This window comes from Papio anubis, chromosome 1 (genome assembly GCF_008728515.1).
Source record: "Papio anubis isolate 15944 chromosome 1, Panubis1.0, whole genome shotgun sequence".
NCBI lineage: Eukaryota > Metazoa > Chordata > Mammalia > Primates > Cercopithecidae > Papio > Papio anubis.
The window spans coordinates 155,510,122-155,537,307 of record NC_044976.1 but is presented as its reverse complement, the minus strand read 5'-3'; the positions used below and the strand labels follow the sequence as shown (position 1 = coordinate 155,537,307).

Below are 27,186 nucleotides of genomic sequence, written 5' to 3'. Positions count from 1 at the left end.
CAAACACATTGTACAGCAGTACAAAACATTTTTTTCTTTATATCTTTATTCTATAAGCTTTATTCTATTATCTTAAATTTTTAATTTTTTCAACTTTTTTTTTGTTGTTGTTAAAAACTAGGACACAAAGACACATTAGCCTAGGCCTACACAGGGTCAGGATCATCAATATCACTGTCTTCCACCTCTACATCTTGTCCCACTTGGAAGTCTTTAGGGACAACGCCATGCATGGAGCTGTCATCTCCTATGATTACAATGCCTTCTTCTGGAATACTTCCTGAAGGACCTTCCAGAGGCTGTTTAATGGTTACCTTTTTTTTTTTTAAATAAGTAGGAATACACTCTAAAACAACAAAATATATAGTAAATACATAAAGCAGTAACATGGTCATTTATTATCATTCTCAAGTATTATGTACTGTACATAATTGTATGTGCTGGACTCTTGTATGACTGGCAGCAAGAGGGTCTGTTTACACCAGCATCACCACAAACACGTAAGTAATGCGTTGTGCTAGGACTTTATGACAGCTATGGGGTTACTAGGCTATAGGAATTTTTCAGCTCCATGATAATCTTATGGGACCCCATCATATATGTGGTCCATTTGACCACAATGTCATTATGCAGTGCTTGACTATAATCCTGCTTATAGCATTTTGTACCCCAACCATACCCTCAGGTTGATATGCCTGGAGAAATGCCAGTTACACCTGGCCATACCACCCACAGCCTTGGTTCATGTTCTCATCATCACAGTTGCATTAGATGCCTTAATGATCACCCGCCTCTATTTTGGGCCATGGAGTACTTTGAGAATCCAACAATAACTCTGAACCTCTCCAAGGAAGAATCACATGGTCACATAAGCACAACATTTTAGATATAACAGACAACCCTTAAAAGCTAATCTACAGACCCCAGCTCTCATCCTAATCCTTTCTAAATTTTTCTCCATAGGGCTGCCAGGGTGAACTTGAAAAATAAATTTTATTGCATTGTTGGATTTTTATTACCTTCAGGGAAGACTTCAAGCTCCCTAGTAAAGTACATGAGACACCTCCCACGTACTGCTCACATTCCTTGGCCTACCTTTTCACTCCACCATTGCTGCAGCTATGAGCTGATGTGACCCAGCATCAGCTCTCCTCAGCTGTCTGTCCCTTGCTTTCTGTTCCAGGGCTTCTCTGCTACTGGGACACTTTCAGGAGCTGGCTCAGATAGTCTATACATGTGCACCTGGAAGCATGATTATCACGGCAGGAACAAGCCTTAATCAATGAGGGTCAGGAGCTGGTAGATCAATGCTTCCTGTTTGATGTCTAAGAAAGACAATTCCGATCCCTGTGGAATCAAGGACCAGTGGCTTATAATGACGACCAGCTTACTAGCATGTCCTTGGAATGGTTTTTCCTCCTTCCTGTTTCACCTGCCCAGTTTTTCACTCCAGTTCCTTGGGAATGTCCCAAGATAAACTACCTGAATGCAAGCTCTCGTCTCAGGCTCTGCCCTTGGGGGGAACCCAGGCTCAAAGAGAGGGCACAAAGGCCCTGACTGATCTAATCCTGCCCACCCTTCAAATTTCATCTCCTGCAGCTCCAACCATCACACAGCTGGTACTGCTGAGCTTCTCACATTTCTGAGACACACTGCTGTTCCTCCTCCTTGTGACAAATTCTCACTTGTCATTTAAGTTATATTCTATGGGGCACCTCTTCAAAGAAAACATTCATAAAAACCTCTCCCCATGCCCTCACCAAGTACAAGTAGTACTTGCACTTGTATAATAGCCATCCTTACAGGTGTGAAGTGGCATCTCACCTCATAGTGATTTTAACTTGCACTTCCCTGATGATTAGCGATGGTGAGCACATTTTCATATAACTGTTGGCCATTTTTGTGTCTTCTTTGGAGAAACGTCTGCTCAGATCCTTTGCCTATTTTTTTTTTTTTGGTTCCCAAGTTTTATTCAAGAATTGATACAAAATATTCCAGATAAATAAAATGTAATCCTCATCTTTCTCCTCTTCTTTGTCCTGGTTAATTTGGAAATAACGTAATTCATAACTCTCTTTACTGTTAGCAACTGTGCGCAACCAATCACATAGATTATTGTTCTTCAAATATTTTTTGTGAGATATTTCAAATACCTTCTGGAAAAAAGTCACTTCCGGTGTCACAGTGAGCTTGCTCTTGCTCCTTTCAATGGTCACCACCCCTCCACCAAGAGTCACAGCTTTTCCATTCACTTTGATCCTCTCTTGCAAAAACTGCTCAAAACTGGCAGCATGGCAGCATCCATGATTCCATCTTCTATGGGGTGGATGTGATCAAGAGTGAACTTCAGAACCTGCTTCTTTTTTTGTCCCCTTTCACGGCAAGCTTTTTTGCGGGCGCCCTGGTGGCAGTGGAGGCAGAAAAGTCCTTCACCCATTTTTAAAATTGGGTTATTTTTTCTTCTGCTATTGAGTTGTAAGAATTCCTTATATATTTTGGATATTAACTCCTTATCAGATATGTGGTTTGCAATTATATTTTCCTAGTCCATCAGTTGCTTTTTAAGTTTGTCGATTGTTTCCTCTGCTGTGCAGAATTTTTTAGTTTGATGTAGTCCCATTTATTTATTTTTGTTTTTGTAGCCTGAGCTTCTGATGTGATATTAAAAAAAAAAAAAAAATCAGGCCGGGTGCAGTGGCTCACACCTGTAATCTTAGCACTTTGGGAGGCCAAGGCGGGTCTATCATTTGAGGTCAGGAATTTGAGACCAGCCTGGCCAACATGGTGAAACCCCATCTCTACTAAAAATATAAAAATTAGCTGGGCGTGGTGGCACACACCTGTAGTCCCAGCTACTCGGGAGGCTGAGGCAGGAGAATTGCTTGAACCCGGGAGGCAGAAGTTGCAGTGAACCGAGATGCGCCACTGTACTCCAGCCTGGGTGACAGAGCAAGACTCCGTTTCAAAAAACAACCATTGTCGAGGCAGATGTGGAGAAGTTTTTCCCCTATGTTCTCTTCTAGGAGTTTTATGGTTTCAGGTCCGTAGTACACTGTTGGTAGGAATGTAAATTGGTGTAGCCATTATAGGAAACAGTATGGAGGCTCCAAAAGAAATTAAAAATGGAACTACCATATGATGCAGCAATCCCTCTCCTGAGTATATGCCCAAAGGAGATGAAATCATCACCTTATAAAGATGTCTGCACTCCCCTGTTCATTGTAATGTTATTCACAATGGCCAAGAAAGGAAACAAACTAAGTGCCTATTGACATTTAGGATGGATAAAGAAAATGGGTTTTGTGGTGTATATACAAGGTATTTTCAAAAAATTCATGGAAAGTCTGTATTATAAAAAAAAAACAAAAAACAACTATGTGGCTGGGCACAGTGGCTCACGCTTGTAATCCCAGCACTTGGGGAGCCAACGTGGGCGGATCATGAGGTCAGGAGATCAAGACCATCCTGGCTAACACAGTGAAACCTCGTTAATATTAAAAAATATTAATATTAAAAAATTAGCCGGGTGTGGTGGCGGGCACCTGTAGTCCCAGCTACTCAGGAGGCTGACGCAGGAGAATGGCGTGAACCTGGGAGGCGGAGCTTACAGTGAGCCGAGATCACACCACTGCACTCCAGCCTAGGTGACAGAGCGAGACTCCATCTCAAAAACAAAACAGAACAAAAAAAACCCCAAAAACTATATATGGATTTCAAAATTGTTTGCAACAAAATTAACTAGTACTAACTTGTTTGTAACATGTCTGGACAGGATCTAGTTAGAGACACTAAGGATAACACATCAGTTTGAAAAGAGTCCCTGTCAGAGCAACATGAATTCTGCTAAAATTGAAGCAAGAAGAAGCATCAAAGGTATGGTGAAGCTTATGTGAAAGAATGATCAAGTCACTGATTCTTTACAAAAAGTTTATGGAAACAATCCCCAAAGAAATCAGCAGTTTACAAATGGATAACTTGTTTTAAAAACAGATGAGGCAATGTTGAAGATGAAGCCCATAGTGGCAGACCATCCACATCAGTTTTCAAGGAAAAAACTAATCTTGTACATGCCCTAATTGAAAAGGATTGATGACTAACAGCAGAAACAATAACCAACACCAGAGACATCTCAACTGGTTCCACTTACGTAAATCTGACTGAAAAATTCAAGTTGAGTAAACTTTCCACTCAATGGGTGCCAAAACCGTTGCACCCAGATCAGCTGCAGGCAAGAGCAGAGCTTTCAATACAAATTTTAAAGAAGTGACATCAAGCTCCTAAAGCAAAACAATTGTAATGGGAGATGAAAGATGGCTTTACAGGTACGATCTTGAAGACAAAGCCCAAAGTAATGGCCACCAAGAGGTGGAAATGGTCGATTCAAAGCAAAAGTAGATTGGTCAAAAGAAAAAGTCATGACGACAGTTTTGTGGGATGCTCAAGGCATTTTGCTTGTTGGCATTCTGGAGGGCCAAAGAACAATAACATCTGCTTATTATGAGAATGTTTTGAGAAAGTTAGCCAAAGCTTTAGCAGAAAAATCCCTGGGAAAGCTTCACCAGAGAGTCCTCCTCCGCCATGGCAATGCCCCTGCTCATTTCTCTCATCAAACAAGGACAATCTTTTTAGAGTTTCACTGGGAAATCATTAGGCATCCACCTTACAGTCCTGATTTGTATTCTTCTGACATTTTTTGATTTCCTAATCTTAAAAAAACCCTATAAGGTACACCCATTTTTCTTCAGCTAATAATGTAAAAAGGACTGCACAGATGTGTTTAAATTCCCAAGACCCTCAGTTCTTCAGAGATGGACTAAATGGCTGGTATCATTGCTTTCAAAAGCATCTTGAACTTGATGGAGGTTATGTTGAGACATACTTTATACTTTCCATTTTTATCTTTTAATTCCATTTTTCCATGAACCTTTTGAAGCTCCCCCCATACAATGGAATATTATGCAGTCTTAAGAAAAGAAAAGGAGACCCTGTCATTTGCCACAACATGGGTGGACTTGGAGGACACTAGGCTAAGTGAAATAACCCAGACACAGAAAGGAAAACTTTGCATGACCTCGCTTATGTATGGCATTTTTAAAAGAGCTCAAATACACAGAGATAGAGAATGAAAGAGTGGTTACCATGATTGGGTGGTGGGGAGAGGAAATGAGGCACTGTAGGTCAAAGGATACAAAACATGAAAAGTCTCAACATCTAAGGTCCAACATGAAGACTAAAGTTAAATAAATTGTGTCTGTAATCCCAGCACTTTGGGAGGCCGATGCGGGCAGGAGATTGAGACCATCCTGGCTAACACAGTGAAACCCCGTCTCTACTAAAAATACAAAAAATTAGCCGGGCATGGTGGCGGGCGCCTGTAGTCCCAGCGACTCAGGAGGCTGAGGCAGGAGAATGGCGTGAACCCGGGAGGCAGAGGTTGCGGTGAGCCGAGATCACGTCACTGCACTCCAGCCTGAGCGACAGAGCGAGACTCCATCTCAAAAAAAAAAAAAAAAAAAAAATTGTATCATATTGGGAATTTGTGTTACATAAGCAGATTTTAGCTGCCCTTGCCACAAAAAAATAGCTATTTGAGATGATAGAAACATTAATCTGCTTCATAAATGTAACCATATTACTATTTATATGTATCCCATAACATTGTGCTATAAATGTCAAATATACACAATTTAACAATTTTTTGGCTGACCACAGTGGCTCATGCCTGTAATTCCATCACTTTGGGAGGCCGAGGTAGGCAGATCACCTGAGGTCAGGAGTTTGAGACCAACCTGATCAACATGGCGAAACCTCGTATCTATTAAAAATACAAAAATTAGCCGGGCATGGTGGCGCGCGCCTGTAATCCCAGCTATTCAGAGGTTGAGGCAGGAGAATCGTTTGAACTCTGGAGTTGGAGGTTGCAGTAAGCTGAGATTGTGCCATTGCACCCCAGTCTGGGCAACAAGAGTGAAACTCCATTTCAAAAAAAAAAAAAAGTTGTTTTTTAAATGACCTCTCCCCAGTTTTCATTACTTGACCTTCCTCTAGGATCTCATGGTCCTGGGCTCCCCTCTTCATAGCACTTACTGCTGTGCTGTAAATATCCATTTACCTGTTGCCTCCCTCACTGAACTGTAAAATTCCTGAGGCAGAACCAGTAGGTTTTATCTATTTATCCTTTTCAAGCCTAGGACTGTGCCTGAGATCCCAAACTGAAACTCGGTGATTGTTGGTTGACAGGTTGAATAAATGATGTGTGAGATTTCTGAATGAAGCCTGGGGCAGGTAATCTTTGGGTCTTGATAACATCTGGATCTGAATGAATCTGGGGGAAAGTCTAGTTGAACTTGAGTCCCTGTGACCTGCAGAGGCGGGAGTCCCAGTTTGACTGGTAGAGTGGGTGGGGAAGGCCTCTTCTACAGTACAGCCATAAAAAATCTGGAACTGTGACACTTTCCCCTAATGGGCCTCCTGGGACTTTACATGTCCTGTTGTGGGGAGTTGATTTTAACAGAATCTGTCAATGCTCTATACTTTTCAGGCCCAGCTTCATAAAAATATTCAAGGAATCATTTCTTCTGATTTTGCATGATGATCCCTCTTGGGAGTCGTATTTGAAAGGTTACAGTTTGCATTTTCGACATTAAAGTTTACTTTTTCATTAAAAATAAAGTTACAAAGATGTAGGACATTTGGCTTCTTCAATACTTATTTGCTAGCAGACTTTGGGCAAGTTACCTAAACTCTCTGGGCTTCAGTGTCCCCCCACACATGTAAACTAAATGTTCCAGGGCCATCCATGCCCATGGGTAACAGTGAGGCCAGCACAAGAATATGCTGACCACTTGATTCCTGGCTGCATAACCGCAGAATCTCCTCTGTTATTTCCAGGTGCCTAGAGGAGGTCTCTCACAGATGCCCATGTTCTCTCGACAAGCTATTTGGAAAGGACCCCTGGCTACTGTCACCACTGCCATGCCTGCCAGGAGGACGCACCTTCCTGACACTTCACTGCTGCTGCTCAGCAGGCCTGTCAAGTGGTTCTGCTGTATTCTAGGAGAAACAGAAACTCTCCTCTCGCTTTGCACTGTGCTTTGTCACCTGGGCCCTGAAACACCATTGCCTGCCCCTGATGCCCCCACAGCTTCCTCTACCAAACCAAGGCTGGGCTGGGAGACTAGGCACCACACCATTCCATTCTGCCTTCTCTTCTTCCATTCTCCCTTCCCTCCCTCTCTTCTTCCCACTGCCTCCAATGCACCTGTACTGGAACTTTCTCCTTTCTTACAGTCACACCCACACACATGCACAGGCATATGTGCACACACAAAAGTCTCATGTCCCTCAGATCATACAAATATATGTTGGGGACAGGGGTGATCACATGCCCCACATGCCCAGTGGACATTTAGGCTCAGATAGGACAATTCTGCTACAGGGATGACAAAACCTACCTTCCATGGTTGCTGTGAGAACAAGAAATTGTAGATACAGTGCCTATTCTGCAGCAAACTTAACAATCAATTAAAATCCAGAATATATAGAGAGCACCTATGAGTCAATAAGAAAAAAAGACACACCAATATACAAAAAGTGAGCAAAAGATATCAACAAGTAATTGAAAATACAAATAACCAATAAACATATGAAAATATATTCTTAATCTTATTAAATAAGCAGGGAAAGACAAATTAAAACAATGAAATACCAATTTTTACTCATCAGATTGGCCGAAACTAAAGCCTGAAAACATAAAGTGTCCATCTTATTGTGTGTAAATGGGAAATCTGAATCTGATGGTGGAAGCATAAATTGGGCAGCTTTTTGAAAAGAATGATTTAGCACTACCTATTACAATGAAAAACATAGGTACCTTTGCCTCAGTAAACTTACCTCCAGGTGTGTATTCCTAAAGAAATACTCAGAAATGTACCTCCAAGAGATATGTACAAGGAAGTTCCCTTATGCATTGTTTGTAAAAGTAAAACAATGATGATCTCAATGCCCACTAATAGGGGAAAGGTTTAATTCACCATGATTCATAAATACAGTGAAATTCTATATAAAGTGGAATAGATTTATGTGGCATGGAAGGATCGCCAAAAAGTATTTTTAGATTAAAAATAAAAAGTAAAAAATATGTGCAGACTTATGCCTTTTTTTCATAGAAAAAAACTCTAGGGGATTCACTGCTCAGCAGGCCATCCTGGCTATCGGGGCAGAACCATCACCCACAGTATAATTTCTTCGAAGGCAATGACCCAAGTCTTTCACATTTTATACCTTCACAGCCCTCACAAAAACTGCTACATAATAAACACTAAACAAATGCCTATGAAAGGCAAGAAGGACATAAGAGAGGGAAAGAAGCAAAGAAATGAACAATTGTAGCACCTGAGGCCTGATTAAAGAAAGGAAAAAAGCTTGTATGGGTCTTTTCATATTGACAAAGCTTTAGTGGAACACTCTTTTGGTGGGTTTTCAAGGGATCAGAACTTTCAGGCAGAAAACGGAGAAATACAGACATAAAGAAGAGACCTAAATATATAAGCATAGCGTTGGGAAAAAAGCCTTTTCAGAACTGCAACTCATGCCTTATTCAAACATGTTCTGAACAAGGTCTCTTATCCAAAGTTGTTTCTGGCTTTAGACGGCAGGTGGCAGCAGAGTCGAGCTTTCTGGTTGCAGAAACTTCTGGAGCCAGCCAGCTGTATAAAGTTTCAAATGGTTTTCGGAGGAGAAGCAGCTTTTGAGTAAAAACCTTTAATCTAAAAATCTAAACTCAACACAAAACAAAAACAAATCAGAGTGAGGAACTGGTGCCATTGGCCCCTGCCACGACAGATCCTGATGTCATTCCCTGCCTGCCATCTACAGAGCCACACCTTGTCCTTCGAAGAAATTCTGGGATTTCTACTGGCAGCGGCCAGGAAAGGAACTGAAGGTCGGTTTGTCCTGTTCTGATGTTGTCCTTGTCACATGTGGAAGCTGGTTCACCAGGAAACAGGCTCTGGTCAAGGCTGGGCTCACTGGAGAGGTTAGCCCAAATTCAAAACACATTTATGGATAAAGGAAGGGTTTTTTAAAAGGAGACTTTGCAGGCAATAAAAAGAAATATAGTATTGATATATGCCACAATGTGGATGAACCTCAAAAACATCATGTTAAGTCAAAGATGCCAGTCACAAAAAGACCACGTAACGCATGAAACCGTTTATAGGAAATCTTCAGAATAGGCAAATCTAAAGACAGAAAATAGATTAGTGGTTGTCTGGGGCTCAGGAGGTAGTGATTGGGGAATGACTGCTAATGAGTACACAGTTTCTTTGGGGAGTGATGAAAATATTCTAAAATTAGATTATGGTGATGACGCACAATTCTCTAAATATACTTAAAAACCATTGAGTTGTACCCTTTAAATGGGTGGACTTTATGGTATGTAAGTTATCTCAATAAAGCTGTTTAAAAAAAGAAGAAAAGGGCCAAGTAGGGTGGCTCATACCTGTAATCTCAGCACTTTGGGAGGCTGAGGCTGGAGGATTGCTTGAAACCAGGATTTCAAGACCAGCCTGGACAACATAGTGAGACCCCTATCTCTACAAAAAATAAAAACTAGCTGGGCATGGTGGCACGTGCTTGTATTCCTGGCTACTCTGGAGGCTGAGGCTAGAGGACTGCTTGAGCCCAGGAGTTCGAAGACACAGTGAGCTATCATTGTGCCGCTGCACTTCAGTCTGGGATAACTATTCAATGGGGGGGGGGGGAGAGAGAGAGAGAGAGAGAGAGAGAGAGAGAGAGAGAAAGTCTATGCAGTGTGCTACAGAAAATAATTGGAGATTGGTTAGAGGTATGACTGGTACATTGATGAATTTTACTTTTTGATCAGATTGTGATATGATGGTAGCATAATATGCTTCCTAATTTGGTCACACACACTTGCTATCCCTAAGAACTGCAAATACTTACCTTAAAGAGTGGATGAGGTGCGTTGCCATCTCACTTTTTTACGGGATGGTGCTCTCCCTGGAAAGAAGGCAACAACAGGCCAGTGAAAGAGCAGACATCTGAAGTCACACAGACCTGGCTTCAAATTCCAGTTCTTCCTCTTATTAGCTATGAGCCCTTATCAGCTATGAGTAAGGATTATATAACATACAATATAAAAGTGCCCAGCCCATAGTAAACATGGAATTTATGTGATATTCTTGGACTGTCCATCCTGACCAGTAAGATGACATTTTATCTCAAAACACAGCTGTGTCATGTTTTGCTACTGGTGCACCTCTAAAGATCTTCTCCACAGGCCTCTGCCCCCACCCCCAGTCCATTTGCCATCAATAACCTTACTTATTATCACTTTTTACAATGATGAGAAGACTCTGAGAATGGAAAAATAAGTCAATGGTAATACTGTGTTGGGAAGGATCTGAGTAGGAGGGAACCCGTCCCCTGGCTACCAGAAACACAGGACTAGAACAAGTAATACACACCTAGAATATAAGCCTGGATAACAACAGTGCAGGGGCAACACTGTCCTCACCAGGACAGTTTTTATATGCAAGAATTTAGGTATTATAATCAGAAGCATTTCTAGAAACTATGGAATATTAGGGAAAAAAGCCAACACATTAGCCAACGTTGTACTTTACATTTATGCAGATTTTAAACTCCATAGGCACCTCCTAGTAGTTGTCGGGGAAAATAATACTCTGCACATAGCGTAATGGAAAAGAAAATGAGTTAAAGGGCCAGGTGCAGTGGCTCATGCCTGTAATACCAGCACTTTGGAAGGCTGAGGCAGGTGGATCACCTGAGGTCAAGCATTCGAGACCAGCCTGATCAACATGGTGAAACCCCATCTCTACTAAAAATACAAAATTAGCTGGGGGTGGTGGCGCGTGCTTGTAATCCCAGCTACTTAGGAGGCTGAGGCAGGAGAATTGCTTGAACCCGAGGAGGCGGAGGTTGCAGTGAGCCATTGCACCCTTGCACTCCAGCATGGGCAACAAGAGTAAAAACTCCGCCTCAGGAAAAAAAAAAAAAAAAAAAAAGGAAAGAAAAGAAAATGAGCTAAGGAGCTAGGCTGCCTTATTTCACAACCTCGGCTCTGTCTTCTATGAAACCAGGGCAACTATTTAACCCCTCCATGTCTGAGTTTCCTCATGTATAAATGAAGGGACTAATAGTACCTAGCTTAGAAGGCCATTATAAGGATTCTAAAAGTTAATCTAAAGTGCTTAGGACAGTGTTTGGCACACAGCAAGCACTCAGTAAATCCATTCATTCAATAAATGTTTATTGAATATAGGTGTGGCTGCTGTTTTAGCTGATGAGAATGCTAAAGTCGGTGAAACAGACGAAATCCGTGGAGCTTTCTTCCTTGGGGGAGGAGGCCAACAACAACAACGAATGCATACAGAGGAAGAGCAATGGAGTGAATTGTGTTCCCTCCCCTCCCAAATTCATATGCTGAAGCCCTAACTGCCAACGTGATGGTACCTGGAGATGGGGCATTTGGGAAATAATTAGATTTAGAACAGGTTATGAAGGTGGGGACTTGTGATGGGATTAGTGCCCTTTTAAGAAGAGAAAGAGCCAGGTGCAGTGGCTCATGCCTGTAATCTCAGCACTTTGGGAGGCCAAAGCAGGAGGATCGCTTGAGCCCAGAGTTTGAGACCAGTCTGGGCAACATGGTGAGACGCCATCTCTATTAAAAATAAAAAAAAAATAGCCCAGTGTGGTAGCACACACCTGTAGTCTCAGCTACTTGGGAGGCTGAGGCGGGAGGTTGAGGCTGCAGTGAGCTATGGTTCTCACCAGTGCACTCCAGCATGGCGGACAGAGCAAGGTTGTCTCAAAATGAAAGAAAAAACAAGAGAGAGACACACACATCAGGGCTCTCTCTATGTCTTGTGAGGACACAGCAAGAAGGCAGCTGACTGCTATCTAGGAAGAGAACCCTTACCAGGAACTGAAGCTGTCAGCATCTTTATCCTGGACTTCCCAACCTACAGAACTGTGGGAACTAAATGTCTGTTGTTTAACAGACATTTTGTCTATGGTATTTTGTTTGTTGTTGGTATTAGTTGATATTTTGGTATTGGTGTGTTGGTATATTTTGGTTTGTTGATATTTTGCTATCAGTAATCCCGCAGACTAATATAGATTTATATGTAAACATGTCTTTGAATAGGAACCTTGCAGAAGCCACATAGCTGGTTTTACTGATGCAAAGAGCCCTATGCTACAGTATGATGAGGTGAAGAGCCTACATTCCCTTTTCAGCAGTGGTACCCACTCTCCACAGTGTAGCCTTGAAGAAACCACCTGACTCTCATCTTAGATTCCTGCACCTGTAAAATGACGAACTAGATGATACCTAAAATTTTAGATTCTGCCCATCTGATGGTTGGAATAACAGTCCACCTTCTAGGTCAATTACACACACAGGTGTACTAATGCTTAGGGTGGCAGAGAGGGTGTCCTGCAGGTAGACACTGATTATCCTAACTGTAACTTTCAAATGGAAAATTAATTAAATCTCTAAATTTGGATTTGGCTCCCTAGTTAGCAGTGTTTCCTTCCTGGAAAAGAAATAGTATGTGTCAGACAGAACAGCCACTTCTGATTAGTTTTTTCCTTCTTCCTTACATTATTGTTAGCTCTGACTGTGCAGTTCTCCCGGTGTCTCTTCCTCTCCAGATAACAGCCTAGAAAAAGGAGCTTATGGTTTCCTGAGGTTCTTTTGATAAATGGCTGACATTTGATTGAACTATTCTCATTTCACTTATTTTTCACTTTCACAGAAAAACTGTAATGAGTATAACAGCACAAGGTAATCATTTTAAAATTATTCAGACATTTTATAAAATGTGATTCTGCTTCTCTCACCTCTGAAAGCTGTTCCTGGGGTGTCTTGGTTGCAAAGATTCATTCAAGTTCTTTTGCTTTTGGATTCTCCATATTCTCTGAGGAAGTGACTGCGTCTAAGAATGTGTCCAAGGAAGCATCTTATCACTTTCATCCTTTGATCCCTGGGTGCCTTTCACTGCCAGATATACTGAAGGAAACAAAAATCTTCTCTTAGCTCCCTGGTGCAGTGGAATTGAGGGATAACCACAAAGAATTCAGAGTACATCACATAATGGAACTGTCAGGAAGCTTGTGATGGCAGAAACATATTTTCCTGGTGATGAGATTAGAAGGATCTTCGTATAACCGTCAGATATGTTATTGTCACTTCTGAACAGTGCTTTTTATAGCAGATTGTTTCTCAAAAAGGAAATAGAAATGGGATTTTTAAATATGAAAAATATGTTCAATCTCATTATTAAGATAAATACAAATACAAATTATGAGGGGACTTAACAGATTGGCAAATATTAGAAAAGTGAACAACCTCCTCCGTTGGCATTCTTTTTTTTTTTTTTTTTGAGATGGAGTTTCACTGTTGTTGCCCAGGCTAGAGTGCAATGGTACTATCTCAGCTCACTGTAACCTCCATCTTCCAGTTTCAAGCGATTCTCCTGACTCAGTCTCCCAAGTAGCTGGGATTACAGGCATCTGCCACTACACCCCGCTAATATTTGTATTTTTAGTACAGATGGGTTTTCACCATGTTGGCCAGGCTTGTCTCGAACTCCAGACCTCGTGATCCACCTGCCTTGGCCTCGGGAGTATAATTTGTTGTAGGGAGGGCAATCTGACAGTGTCTATCAGATTTTATAGTGCACAGAGCCTTGAATTTAGTAATTCTACTTTTAGGAACTTATCCCACAAATTTTCCAGACATGCTCAAAGATGTAGGTACAAAGATTGTATTACAGTATTAATTTGTAAGAGCAAAAAACCAGTCCATGAGGAAGACTAGTACAATAAGTTAATAATCTAGAATATATCCATATAATGGAATACTATCAAAGAACATTTTCACAATGCACTGTTAAGTAGGGGGAAATGTGCAGAAACATAAGTAAGGAGTTTCATTTGTGTCATATACAATTAGTGACACAGGTTGCATCTGGGGAGGAAAAGTAGGAGTTTTTTGTTGTATACCTTTATCTTTCATGGTACCTCTTCTAAAAACTTTTGTACCATTTGTGTGTATTGTGTATTTTAAAAATTAATTTAAATTTCAACAACTGTCATAGTGATGCAAAAAACCCTATAGAAATAATAGTTTACATTCATTTAATTTTGCTATATGTCGGGTACTGATTTTTCAACCACAACCTTGTAAGACACGCACTATCATCCCCACTTCACAGGGGGAAAACTGTGGTAGAGAGAGGCTGAATAACTTGTACAAGGATTCATACCTAATCAGTAGCAGAGCTCAGATTTGAACCAAGGCAGCCTGTTTCCAGAGACCATACTTTATCCACCATTCTATACTGCTCTGAGATCACAGACCTCCATGATGAACTCTTAATTAGAATGTAGCCAATAGGAAACTCAGATAAACTCAGATGTGCAAGTAATATCTCACTTCTTCATTTGCTTTTCACCTACTTAAATCTGACTCTGAGTCCCCACCCAGCTTGATTGGCAGAAATTGTAATCTCAGTCATTATTTGGACTCCCCACCGCAAGGGTTTTGCAAGGTCCTGGAGTCTTATATGGCGCCAAAGCCTGGCAGAGATTCTGCCAGTTGTCAATACATACTGGTTACAACTGACATGTTCATTGCAGTCCAATACTCTCCTGTGGCCATATGTAGTCCTACTCACCCTCACCCATGTACTGAAAACTTCTTTATATTCTTGGGAAATCTTCTCCTTTCCTTTTCCTGCTGCCTTCAAAGACATTGATAATACTATCTTCATTAAGTTCAGGTTTTATCTACAGACAGCTAGATCCTTCTGCAAAATATCTCTAAGGTAAGAAATTACTAAGGGCCTACCTAACTTACTTAGGTCAAAGGGGTAGAGAAAGTACAGAAAGTAGACAAAGAAATTAATATTTAAATAGATTATCCTGCCACAGAGTCATAGCCATGTAAAACAGAGTAACTTTGGATTTGGAGCTTACCTCCTATCTCAAGTTTCCCTCTGCAAGTGTTGGACTTGCGTGTTATGGAATGATGATTGTAATAAATAAATCATGCCTCCTATTGCTAGCAGATTTTGACTGAGATATAGGACAGTTAACAACTGCAGTTTGAATACAAAGGCAGAGTACACTTTGCACAAGGGACAAAGAACTGATGGGGAAACAAGGACAGTCTCCCTTTACACCTTAAAAATCCTCAAATAAGAATTTGGCATCTGCTCAGTTAACTGACACATAAGTGCAGAAAAAAGACAAGATTGGAATCCAAGGAAGGAAATGTTAGAATCCAAGGGCCTGGAATCAAAGAGAATATATTTAAATAGAAACCAGGTTGATACCAGAACTTCGGGATGCCTAGAGTAGGCGGGAAAAAGATGTATGATCTAAGCATAGGATATTTCGAATACAGGAGCTTGGATAAGAGGTCTGTCCCAAATTCCATCTGCCACCAATGAAAGCAGAAAGGAAATATGTAATGAGAGCCAAGCCATGGGGAAATAGTCCAAGATGGGTGTGCCTCCTGTGTATTTAGTAATCATGTTGAGCTCAGCAAATCTGAGTTTCTTTATTCCTTGAGCTACTGTCCATTTTAATGAACACGGAACATTCGATCTCAAGCAGCTTCAGAAACTCAATTTTCCCCCAGCCTTTATCTAGATTGTATAGAGGAAAAGGTATAGCTGCAGTACTGGTCGATATTTGCTTGTGAGAGCTCTTGGGCAGCTAATTCCTGGTCCTTTGCTCCACCTAGTGGATTTCCAGGCTAGAGAGACTCTGGAAAACAGATCAGTGATCAGAAGGGTGTACATTTGCTGATAAATGAGACTTACCAGTCAGTTGCTGGATTATCGTCTGTTTCTTTACTAATGATACCCTATTCCATCCCAACATGTCCTTGTTTGAATTGATTGAAATATTTTATTTATTTCCATTAATGCCAGATGTGTAGCTGTGAGTCATCAGAATCTAATGCATTCCTTTTCTCTCTTCTTAATATATCAATAACATTATATAATCAGGAAACCCATATCAGCACAGGAAAGCATATTCCGCTTATAATTATATCCTCTGAGGGCCAAACTCAATCAAATCTCAACAGGGTCATTTAATTAAACAATGACCTACCTACTTAACACTTTGGGGACTCCTTTGAACAAGTAATTGGTTAAAGAGTCATAGGACTCTTTCTCAAGAAATTTCACATCCAATTATAAAAACAGATGAAATAATATTGGAAAGCAGGACAACGCTGAAAAATTTCAGGTAGAAGAGAATTCAGAGCTGACTCTTACACAATATCCATATGTGGAGATAAAATTAGTGTTAATGTTGGTTTAAGCCATTAGAGGTAAAACATAAATTTGACAATCTATGCTTACTTTCTGGCTGACCATGCCCCTATTAGTTACTAGGCTTAAAGGTCACCAAAGCATTATTCTTTATTCCTTACCTATATTTGATACTTAATTTTTGTTATGGATTGAACTGTGTCCCCCAAGTATTCATATGTTAAAGTGCTAACACTCAGTCCCCCAGAATGTGACCTTATTTGGAGATAGGGTCTTTATAGAGGTAATCAAGTTAAAATGAGGTTGTTAGGGCATTTCTACTCCAGTATGACTGCTATCCTTATAAAAAGGCGACATTTGGAGACAGATGCACACAAAGGAAGAACACCATATGCAGATGAAGATGGCCCTCTACAAGCCGAGGAGAGTGGCCTGGAATGGATTCCTTCCTCACTTCCCTCAGAAAGTACCAACCCTGCTAATACCTTGATCTTGGATTCCCAGCCTCCAGAACTGTGAGAAGATAAATTTCTGTTGCTTAAGTCACCCAGTTTGAAGAACTTTGAATGACAGCCCTAGTGAATTAGTTCAATTGCCTCTGGCAAATGAATTAGAAGCTCACTGCAAAAATGAAATTAATCCGAGTGCTAGAGTTGGACGGGATCTCAGAAAATGTATTGCTCAATCCCCTTGTTTTGAAATAAATGCCCAAGGTCACACAGCAAGTTGGTGACTTAGTCACTCTTTTAGCTCAACTTTCAGTCCATCAATGTTCTATCACAGTCTGCCAACTATTTCAAAGATGGTGGCAAAATCAGCCAGTGATGATGATTAGATCCAAAACTTTGTTGCAAATAATTTTTTGGGGAACTATATGCAAGCATAGGTCCTTCCTAATTATTTGCTAATGGAAGCATGTGCTAAATAGGGTGCCTGCCAGAAGACTGATACCCAGCAGAATAGCTAGACAGGTAATTTGACCTCTGGCTGGGCCTGTAGGATCCATCATCCCTCCAGACAAGCACTTGGTTGTGGTAAAGATCTGGCTGTGGTTGGAAGGCTGCCCCATCCCACTGAGGATGATTCATCAGGGCAACTTAATCATCTATGGGTCAGAAGCTCAGGTTCATGTGAGCAGGGTGGGGGCTAAGGGAAAGAGAGTCTGAGTAATGCTTCACAGTGGGTGTGGGGACTTGTTATAATAGTAGGCACGCTGTTGATTAAAGCACATGACAGAAGTAATTGCCAGAGATCCCAAACCAGCCATCACCTAGCATTACAGAGATGTACCTAATATCAGACAGAAAGCCTAGTTTCAACTCTGCAGCAGAGCCTTTGAAAAGTCTCCAGAAGTAATTGGCACTTAATCAATGCAATCATTATTACAGCACATGGCTACTGCAGCTTCAGGCCCTCTTGCAACTACTGAACTGCAAAAGAGGAGACTATGTCTGTCTAATTTTACCGCCAACAACATTTGATTCACTGTCTCAGACTGGATAGGAGTGAACATATTTTCACATTTATATATTTCAGAAATACAGGTTCACTGTCAATAAGAATTCAGTCTTGTATCAATGATGGTATAAACAGGGAGGGGCGTTTTCCCTTTATAGAGGCTTAATCAACATTAATTTTGATAGATATGAAAGTACAATCTACAGCAGGCTGCTAAGCATTTGTTTTTCATCTAATCTTCTCAACCCTCCATTCAGTATTTGGGGGAGTATGACTGTATCACTTGCTGAGATATGCAAGGCGCACATGCTGCTTGTAATTAAGGAACAAAGAAATGTTGACTTTGCTCTTGGTCTTGCTTCATAAAGTGTTACCACTGGGCATCAAACTGGGTGTTTAAAGGAGAATACACCTCTCTTGCAGAGTAGACATGATTTTTAGGCCTACGTCGTCTCTTCTTTTCCCAGCAGGAGTTCGTAGTTAACTTTCCACCACTCTGCAAAAGGCAATCAGAAAAAAGAAAAAGCCCAAGTTCCCCTCTCCACATCTTACAAAAGTCTTTCATGCATAATGGATGAGAGGAAATGGGGAGAAAGAAAAGAAACATCCTGAAATGTAAGGACCCATAAATGTTTTCGTAGATGATGGTAGTCTATTTCAGTGTTTTTCAAAGGATATTCCCAGATTACCCACTTTAGGATAACCTGCTTTGTTGACAATGCAGATTGCCAGGCCTCATTAGACCTGAATCAGAATTTACTGGACTAGGACCCTGGAATCTACATTGTTAGCAAGTGTCTCCAGGGATTCCTGTATACACTGAAATGGAGCGTACTCATCTATCTTCCATATGTCTAAACATTGTTGTGCTCAGTATCTCCCTCCCTACACCTCTCCCTTGTTAATCAAATCAAGTCTCTCATCTTTAAATGTCTTTTTGTATACACATGGCTCTCAAATTTATATCAACAGCACATACCTCTTCCCTAAAACTCCGGAATCCTATACCTTACTGCCTGATTGACATTTAATAGGCATATTCAAAAACAAATTCTTGAATTTTCTCTCCAAACTTGTCCTTCCTCATCTCCATAAATAGCACCATGATTACCATAAAACCTTGAAGTCACTCTTGACTCCATCCTTGGCATCTTCCTCACTTTCTCTCATATTCATTTCCAATCCATCAGAATACTGTCAGCTCTGCTTTCAAAATATGCCCCAAATCTTCCTCTATCTCGAAGACCAGATAGGAGGCTGCTATCAAAATATGATATTTTGATTATATTATATATACTATATTATAGACTTGATATATTATATTATATTGTCTACTCACAGCTACACAGTTGGCATTAGTGGAGATAAATGAAAGATTTCAATCAATTCAAACAAGGACACATTGGGATGGAATAGGGTATCGTCAGTAAAGAAACTGATGATAATCCAGAAACGGACTGGTAAGTGTCATTTATCAGCTAATGTACACTCTTCTGATAGCAGCCTCTTATCTGGTCTCACTGCATGCTTTCTATATCAGCCAGAATTCAGTTGCAGATAACAGAAGCCATTCTAGCTATTTGAAGCAGAAAGGGATTCAAAACAGTTGTGGTAGATTGATGTTACAAAAATCCTTCCTGTTCCACACACCTTTTTGCAATGTGTCTTTGCCACAACTCCCATAAAGAGATGAAGTCTATTTTTCCCTCCTTGTAAATCTGGGCTAGCCCTCGGTTTAATTCTGACCAATGGAATGAAGCAGAAGTGATGCTGTGTCACTTCCAGACCTAGCCTTTAGAGGCTTTACGGCTCCTACTCTCTCTTTTAGAAGAAGGCAGCCATCCTGTAAGGAAGCTCAGGCTAGATTACTGAATGATGAGAGAGCATAGGAGAGAGACGGCTCAGCCTTTCAAGGCATCTGTGCCAAAATCCTAGACATGCAAGTGAGACAACATAGGGCCACTGACAGCTGAATACAACCACACATGTGCTGCCAGGTAGGATCAGCAGAATTTCCCAGGCAAACTAAGTTTTTGGGATGCTTGTTACACAGCAAGAGATAACTGAAATGTCACTAAATTTAAGGATTGCAAAACCACTGGAGGGTTGGTGGGGTGGGCTGTAAATGTGGCCTCCAGGAATGACTCACAGAATAATACTGCAGAACTGGCCTGTTAGAAGAATTGCCGCTCCTGCCATGGTCTGGAAGCTAAGGATCAAGAAGCCATCAACCACTTTCTAGCTTCAGAAACACACTATCTTAGTCATGCTCTGGATATCAGGAAGTCTCTACAAGTCTGTTGGCTCCAGAATCATACCACAGAGCCATTTTAGATAGCAAAATGAATAAATTGCCATGATCACCTTTTCCCTCACTAAAGTTTGTTCAGAAATCAAGACTTATGCAAATACATATAACTAGCAAAAAGTCAATTATGTATCAACCCCTAGCTGCAAGAGAATCTTTTTAGCTGTTTTATTTTTTATGTTTATTTTTTGTGGCAGGGTCTTGCTCTGTTGCCTAGGCTGGAGTGCATTGGTGCAAACATGGTTCACGGTAGCCTTGAGCTTCTGGGCTCAGACCATCCTCCCACCTCAGCCTCCCATGCAGTTGGGACCACAAGTGTGTGTCACCACGCCCTGCTAATTTCTTGATTTTTTATAGAGACTGGGGTCTCACTTTATTGCCCTGACTGGTCTCGAACTCCTGGGCTCAAGCGATCCTCCTGTCTTGGCCCCCCAAAGTGTGGGATTAACAGGCGTGAGCTACTGCACCCAGCCCACTTCTAGCTTTTTGACCTAGGCACTGTGGGAAGGCACAGAAGAAAGAATTTTTTAAAAAATGCTTTGTTCACTATGTAACACTCACAATAGTGTTCACACAAAAGAGATGCTCATTAAATATTTGTTAAATGACTGAACTAAAGTTTGATAAAGCAAAAGCGTAATTTAGAAATGACTGTCTCTAGTTATCCCAAAGTATGAAATTCTGTATGCCTAAAACTGTTTCTGTAATTCCCTTTTATAAATATATTCTGGAATATCAAGAAAGATCTAGGATTCAGGATTTTTTTTTCAGCCTAGTATTTACCATCTTTATTATTAGTGTACAACCATCCCAAGTCAGACATGCTGGGTCTATTTGTTTTGTTTTGTTTTGTAATACATTTTAGTTGGAAAAGCTGAATTTGGGAGAATGGGAAGAAGGTTTTGAAGGGCAAGCCCTTCAATCATTTCTGCTTCCTATGGCTTTGGCCACCATCTCCCTTTGAGGCCTTGTTCTTCAGGATACTGACAGCTTGATTTCTCTGGGTAATGTCACACAAAGGAAATTAGCTCAGTATGTCTTCTACTGAATTCCATCTGTAGCCCAATGTTTGAAGGTATTTGTGAACATGACTACAGAGCAGTTTTGATAAGACGAGGCAATGTTCCAGTCTCTGAGAATATTTTCCCCAAAGAACCATTTTTTAAAATACCGCTGAACAGCCTGAAAATCCACCCACACATGAGCAATCTCCTGCAATATACAGAAAGCTTTTCAGGTGTCACAGCCATAATAGCAGGTGGTTCCTTTGGGTAGAAAAATTATGGCAAGAATATAGCGACAGAAAGCAAACTGTTTTGATATTCTGGGTACAACTTTCCCCAAGTGAATCATTCCCATATGCCTACTTTTACCATGGGCGCCTTTCCAGAGGAAGTGATTCGTGTGAACGGAGGTGTAGAGATGCATTCTGGTGGGCACACTTCAATGGTACCCATATTTAGCAGATCCAATTAATCATCAGCTATTTGTCAACCCATTCCTCTGGAAGTCTCCAAATGCAAAATTCAAATATGAATTTGATACCTATTTTTGCTTTCCACATAACAAATACATAATCTTGTTAGGAAGATTCAGTAGTGCTCATTTAAGGCAAGGCTGCTTCTGAAATTTCATATAAATAGATTTTTAAATACAAGCTTATAAAGAAGGCTGAGATTAGAGCAATTTGCAAAAGGCAGTCATTTCATTCACTTTTTATTATGAAATATTTGAGACATATAAATAGCTTAAAGAGCTTATTTACTCTGCTGTAAACTTTTGTTGCTTGTAAGATAAAAATCTGGACTAGTAAAAAAGACTTTGTTTCTAGATAGAACAGCAAAGTTGCAAATTAGGAGTTTTGCATAATTTTTTTTTTCTTTCTCTATAGTATATAAGGCTAGCATGTTTATTGTTTACAGATGAACCAAATCTCCCTTAGTGAAAAGGGAGATGTTGTTGCCCCCATCTCAATTTAAAACAAAAATCAAATAAGGTCTAATAGGAAAAGACGCGTACAGGAAGATTGCTAATGAAAAACTTTTATTTTTAAATTTTATTTGTATTTAATTTTAAAATTTTTATCTGTTCGTTTTATTTACTTGAATGGAAGACAACTGCATTGAAAAATAAAAAGAGCCCGGCACAGTGGCTCACACCTGTAATCCCAGCACTTTGGGAGGCTGAGGCGGGCGGATCACTTGAGGTCAGGAGTTCAAGACCAGCCGGGCCAACATGGTGAAACCCTGTCTCTACTAAAAATACAAAAAAATTAGCCGGGCACTGTGGTGTGTGTCTATAACCCAGCTACTCAGGAGGTTGAGGCAGGAGAATTGCTTGAACTCAGGAGGTGGAGGTTGCAGTGAGCTGAGATCACGCCACTGCACTTCAGTCTAGGTGACTGAGCAAGACTCCATCTCAAAAAAAAAAAAAGAAAGAAAAGGAAAGCACAGTCATTAAGCCACTTAATTCTGGCCTCTCCAAATCTTAGAGTGGTGTCATTTGTTAGCTGGGTGACCATGAACAAGTTCTTTAACCTCTCTGTGTCTCAGTTTCCTCATCTCTGTGGGGAGGATAGGATCCATCAGTTAGGGGTTAAATGTGAAGCACTTGGAACAATGCCTGGCACACAGTAAACCCTCTATCAATGGAAACTCACTTTCTTCTTTACCGTCAACTAGAAAGTCAGCTCCAGGTGAGAGCAGCTACTTTGTCTTACTTAGTTCTGTATCCCCAGCATCTATTTTGACCATAGTAGGCACTGAATAAATATTCGTTGAACTAATTGATTAATGAAAAATAACTGGGCTTTGAGATTGAAAGTCAAATAAAATTTTTCCTAAGTTTTATAGCTAGTGAGGGAAAAATAGACAGCCGTTTAGAGTCAGGAGGCCGGGCGCGGTGGCTCAAGCCTGTAATCCCAGCACTTTGGGAGGCCGAGACGGGTGGATCACGAGGTCAGGAGATCGAGACCATCCTGGCTAACACGGTGAAACCCCGTCTCTACTAAAAACTACAAAAAAGTAGCCGGGCGTGGTGGCGGGCGCCTGTAGTCCCAGCTACTCGGGAGGCTGAGGCAGGAGAATGGCGTGAACCCGGGAGGCGGAGCTTGCAGTGAGCTGAGATCCGGTCACTGCACTCCAGCCTGGGTGACAGAGCGAGACTCCGTCTCAAAAAAATAAAATAAAATAAAATAAAATAGAGTCAGGGAGGTAGAAGAAAACCCTAAACTAAGATGAGAAGCCTAATTGAAGTTCAGATTTTTCCAACTCTCTGGGTATTGCAACCAGGATTTTCTTTCTTAATTTGCTCATTTATTTATTTACTTACTATTGTTATTTTTTGAGACAGGGTCTTATTTTGTCACCCAGGCTGGAATGCAGTGGCACAATGACAGCTCACTGTGGCCTTGATGCCCCGGCTCAAGTGATCCTCCCACCTCTGCCTCCCGAGTAGCTGGGACTACAGGCATGTGCCACCACACCTGGCTAATTTTTAAAATTTTTGTAGACACTAGTCCTCACTTTGTTGCCCAGGCTGGTCTCAAACTCCTGGCCTCAAGTGATCCTCTGGCCTCAGCCTCTCAAAGTATTGAGATTACAGCCGTGAGCCACCATGCCTGGCCTCTTTCATAATTTGTAAAATGGGAAAGATAGCTCCCAAGGTTATTCTGAGGAGTAAATGACACTGTATGTGAAAACTCATAATAAACCGTAAAGGAATATATAAAAAACTGATATTGTTAATTTCTATCTCAGTAAGTTTTTTCATTGGATGACAATAAAGGGATTCTTTGAGAGTGTTGGAAAAAGGAATCTTTAGCTAAAGATTTCAGTACTAAAAATATTCAACCCCAGAGGTACCACAGACATAGACTAATTCTTTCCATCTGTGCAGTTTAGGGTAGATTTGGCATACACTCAATACCAGGCAAAAAAGAAACTATGGTTTAGGCTGCTTTTAAAGTTAAAAAAAAAAAAAAAAAGGCAGAAAAGGAAACTATTTCCTTTTATAAGCAGGAGTGTTAAAATAGGGAAAGCTTTCACCGAGCAATTCACTACTGAATCAAGACTATATGATCCGTATTCTCACCTACTTCCCCTCACTCCCTATTTGCACTGTGGTTAGTTAGTTGTTTTCCAGATCATGGTTTATATATCATGGTCACTTCCTCACTAAAGTTAAACAATATAGATTATTCTTGACCAGCCACATGTAACTCAGAGGTCAAAAGAGCATTCTTTTTGGGTAATCTCTCTAAATTACTAATATTTAAGGACCTGGTTTTCAGAGCCATTGATTATTTAAAATTTATGTGTTTAAGATTAGGCCCCACCCAAGATGCCTCCTCAGAGGCTAAGTTTGAGGTTGAGAAACTAGCTTAAGGAGAAAGATAAAGTAGCAGAAATGTCATGGCGGGTGAGCTAATGACTCACTGCCCCTTCCTTGAACTGCAGGAATGACAAAATGGAAAACAGGGGGAGAAAAAAAAAAAAGGCAATGCCTCACTGCAGACTAGAGGCTCCATGAAACCCAAGAAATTCCAAGAACTTGAAGAACTACATGGGTTCTTAGGGTAAAGGCAGTTAAGTTTAATTTCCATGATCAAGTTGTTAAGTGCATCAAAGAAAGGACATTAGGAAAGCTAAACTTGATTATACTTTACCATCAGAGCCATCATCCTCAATCTGATCATTTTATTCTCCTGCTTAAAAACTTCAATAACTCCACATTGCTACTGGACCAAGTCTAAACTTACAATCATATACAATATTCTTCATAACGTACAACCTTCCTTGTTAACCTCACCTTGTAATTAATTCTTTTTTTAAGAAACAGTTTATTTATTTATTTTTTAACTTTTGAGACAGGGTCTTGCTCTGTCACCCAGCCTGGAGCAGAGTGGTCCACTCACGGCTCACTGCAGCCCCAGCCTCCTGGGCTCAAGTGATCCTCCCACCCCAGCCTCCCAAGTTCCTGGGACTACAAGCCTGTGCCATCACCCTGGGCTTATTTTTGTATTTTTTGGTACAGATGGGTTCCCACTATCTTGCCCAGGCTGGTCTCAAACTCCTGGCCTCAAGCAATCCTTCCTCCTCGGCCTCCCAAAATGCTGGTATTATACGCACGGGTCACCATACCTGGCCGAATTAATTCTTATTACATATCTTGGAAGGTATGGGGACAACTTAGAACTTCCCAAATAAGCAAGATACTTTTAAATTCCCATCAATTTGTTTACACTGTTCCCTCTGCTCAAAACTCTCATCCCAGCTGGCAACTCCTAACTGCTTTAAAGCCTGCCTCAAGTATCATTTCTTCTCAGTAACTTTCTCAACTCCCACTCTCTCTTGCTCAACTCCCACTCTCCCCTGCTACTCAGAATGATTGCTCTTTCATCTCTGGAGTCATAGCACTTTAAGCAAGCCTTTGTTAAATCACTTAACCCAATGAATTACATGGACTCATAGAGTTCTATCCTCTCCTCAACTTACTATGTACTCCCTGAAGGCAAGTGTGAGCATGTCATTGTACAATTCTTGCCACCCTATTGGAGAATAATACAGGTGTGTTGAATTGAATCAAATATTAAAAGAGGACCAAAGAATAGATGGATCTTCCAGGCCTAGGAGTTGTAATAGGAGTAGAAGGTGTATCCTAAATCCACATATGTGATTCTGCTTTGGTCTTACCAGAGTGAATGTAATTTGCTTTTATTTAAAACAGTGTTGACAGGCCAGGGACGGTGGCTCATGCCTGTAATCCCAGCACTTTGGGATGCCAACGTGGGAGGATCACCTGAGGTTGGGAATTTGAGACCAGCCTAACCAACATGGAGAAACTCCATCTCTACTAAAAATACAAAATGAGCTGGGCGTGGTGGTGCATGCCTGTAATCTCAGCTACTTGGGAGGCTGAGGCTGGAGAATCGCTTGAACCCGGGAGGTGGAGGTTGTGGTGAGCCAAGATCACGTCATTACACTCCAGCCTGGGCAACAAGAGTGAAACTGTCTCAAAAAACAACAACAAAACAAAACAAAAGCAAAAAACAAAAAACAGTGTTGGATTCACACTCATGCCTGTAATCCCAACACTTTGGGAGGCCGAGGCAGGTGGATCACTTGAAGCCAAGAGTTCAAGACCAGGCTGGCCAACATGGCAAAACTGCTTCTACTAAAACTACAAAAATTAGCTGAGCATGGTGGTGCGTGTCTATAGCCCCAGCTACTCAGTGCTGCTGAGGCATGAGAATTGCTTGAACCCTGGAGGCGGAAGTTGCAGTGAGCTGAGATCACATCACTGCACTCCAGCCTGGGTAACAGAGTGAGACCCTCTCTCAAAAACAAAATCAAAACCAAAACCAAAAAACAAAAAATAAAAACCCCCACAAACCAGTGTCATTTCGCCAGGTGTGGTTCATGCCTGTGGTCCTAGCTACAGGGGAGGCAGAGGCAGGAGGATCGCTTGAGCCCAGGACTTCGAGGCTATAGTGAGCCATGATCACACCACTGCACTCCAGCCTGGGCAACAAAGCAAGACCCTGTCTCTAAAGAAAACAACAACAACAACAATAACAACAAAAACCCTCAAACCACTCTAGTGTCATGAATATATTTCTTTAGGTAAAACTTTATTAATCAGTTTTCTGTTTAGAATTGGCTTTCCCATAATCCAGTTAGCCAAAGGTAGTTGAGTAATTTGAAATATTCCCCAGCTGGAGTAGAATCACATTTGGGGCTTGCTTCAATCAGTGCACCTGTGTCTTGCTTTTGCTCTTCAGAGAGACCCTCGGTCAACCATAGCCTTTGAAGGCATGAGCTGAACGGAAACCAGATGAACTCTATTGAATTTTAAACTTGCCACATTTCCTATTCTAGTATTAAACTTTTCTTCTCTAGTTGAACAAGTTAACCAAAGAAGTATATATATATTTTTATCTTATAGATTATGCCCACCTAAGAACTTGAGGTTAAACCCCCCCCCCAAAAAAAAAAAAACCAAATCGCCAAATTATTCCATACTCATTTCATTGGTTCTTTTGATGGCCTTCTATCAGTGTTAATGGTTGGTGTGAAAGAC

The 27,186-nt window shown here is 41.0% G+C and overlaps 1 pseudogene; it reads right to left on the bottom strand.

The window, feature by feature from the left end:
- Positions 1 to 144: 144 nt before the first annotated feature.
- LOC101001700 lies at positions 145 to 21,563 on the bottom strand (annotated as a pseudogene).
- Positions 21,564 to 27,186: the final 5,623 nt, after the last annotated feature.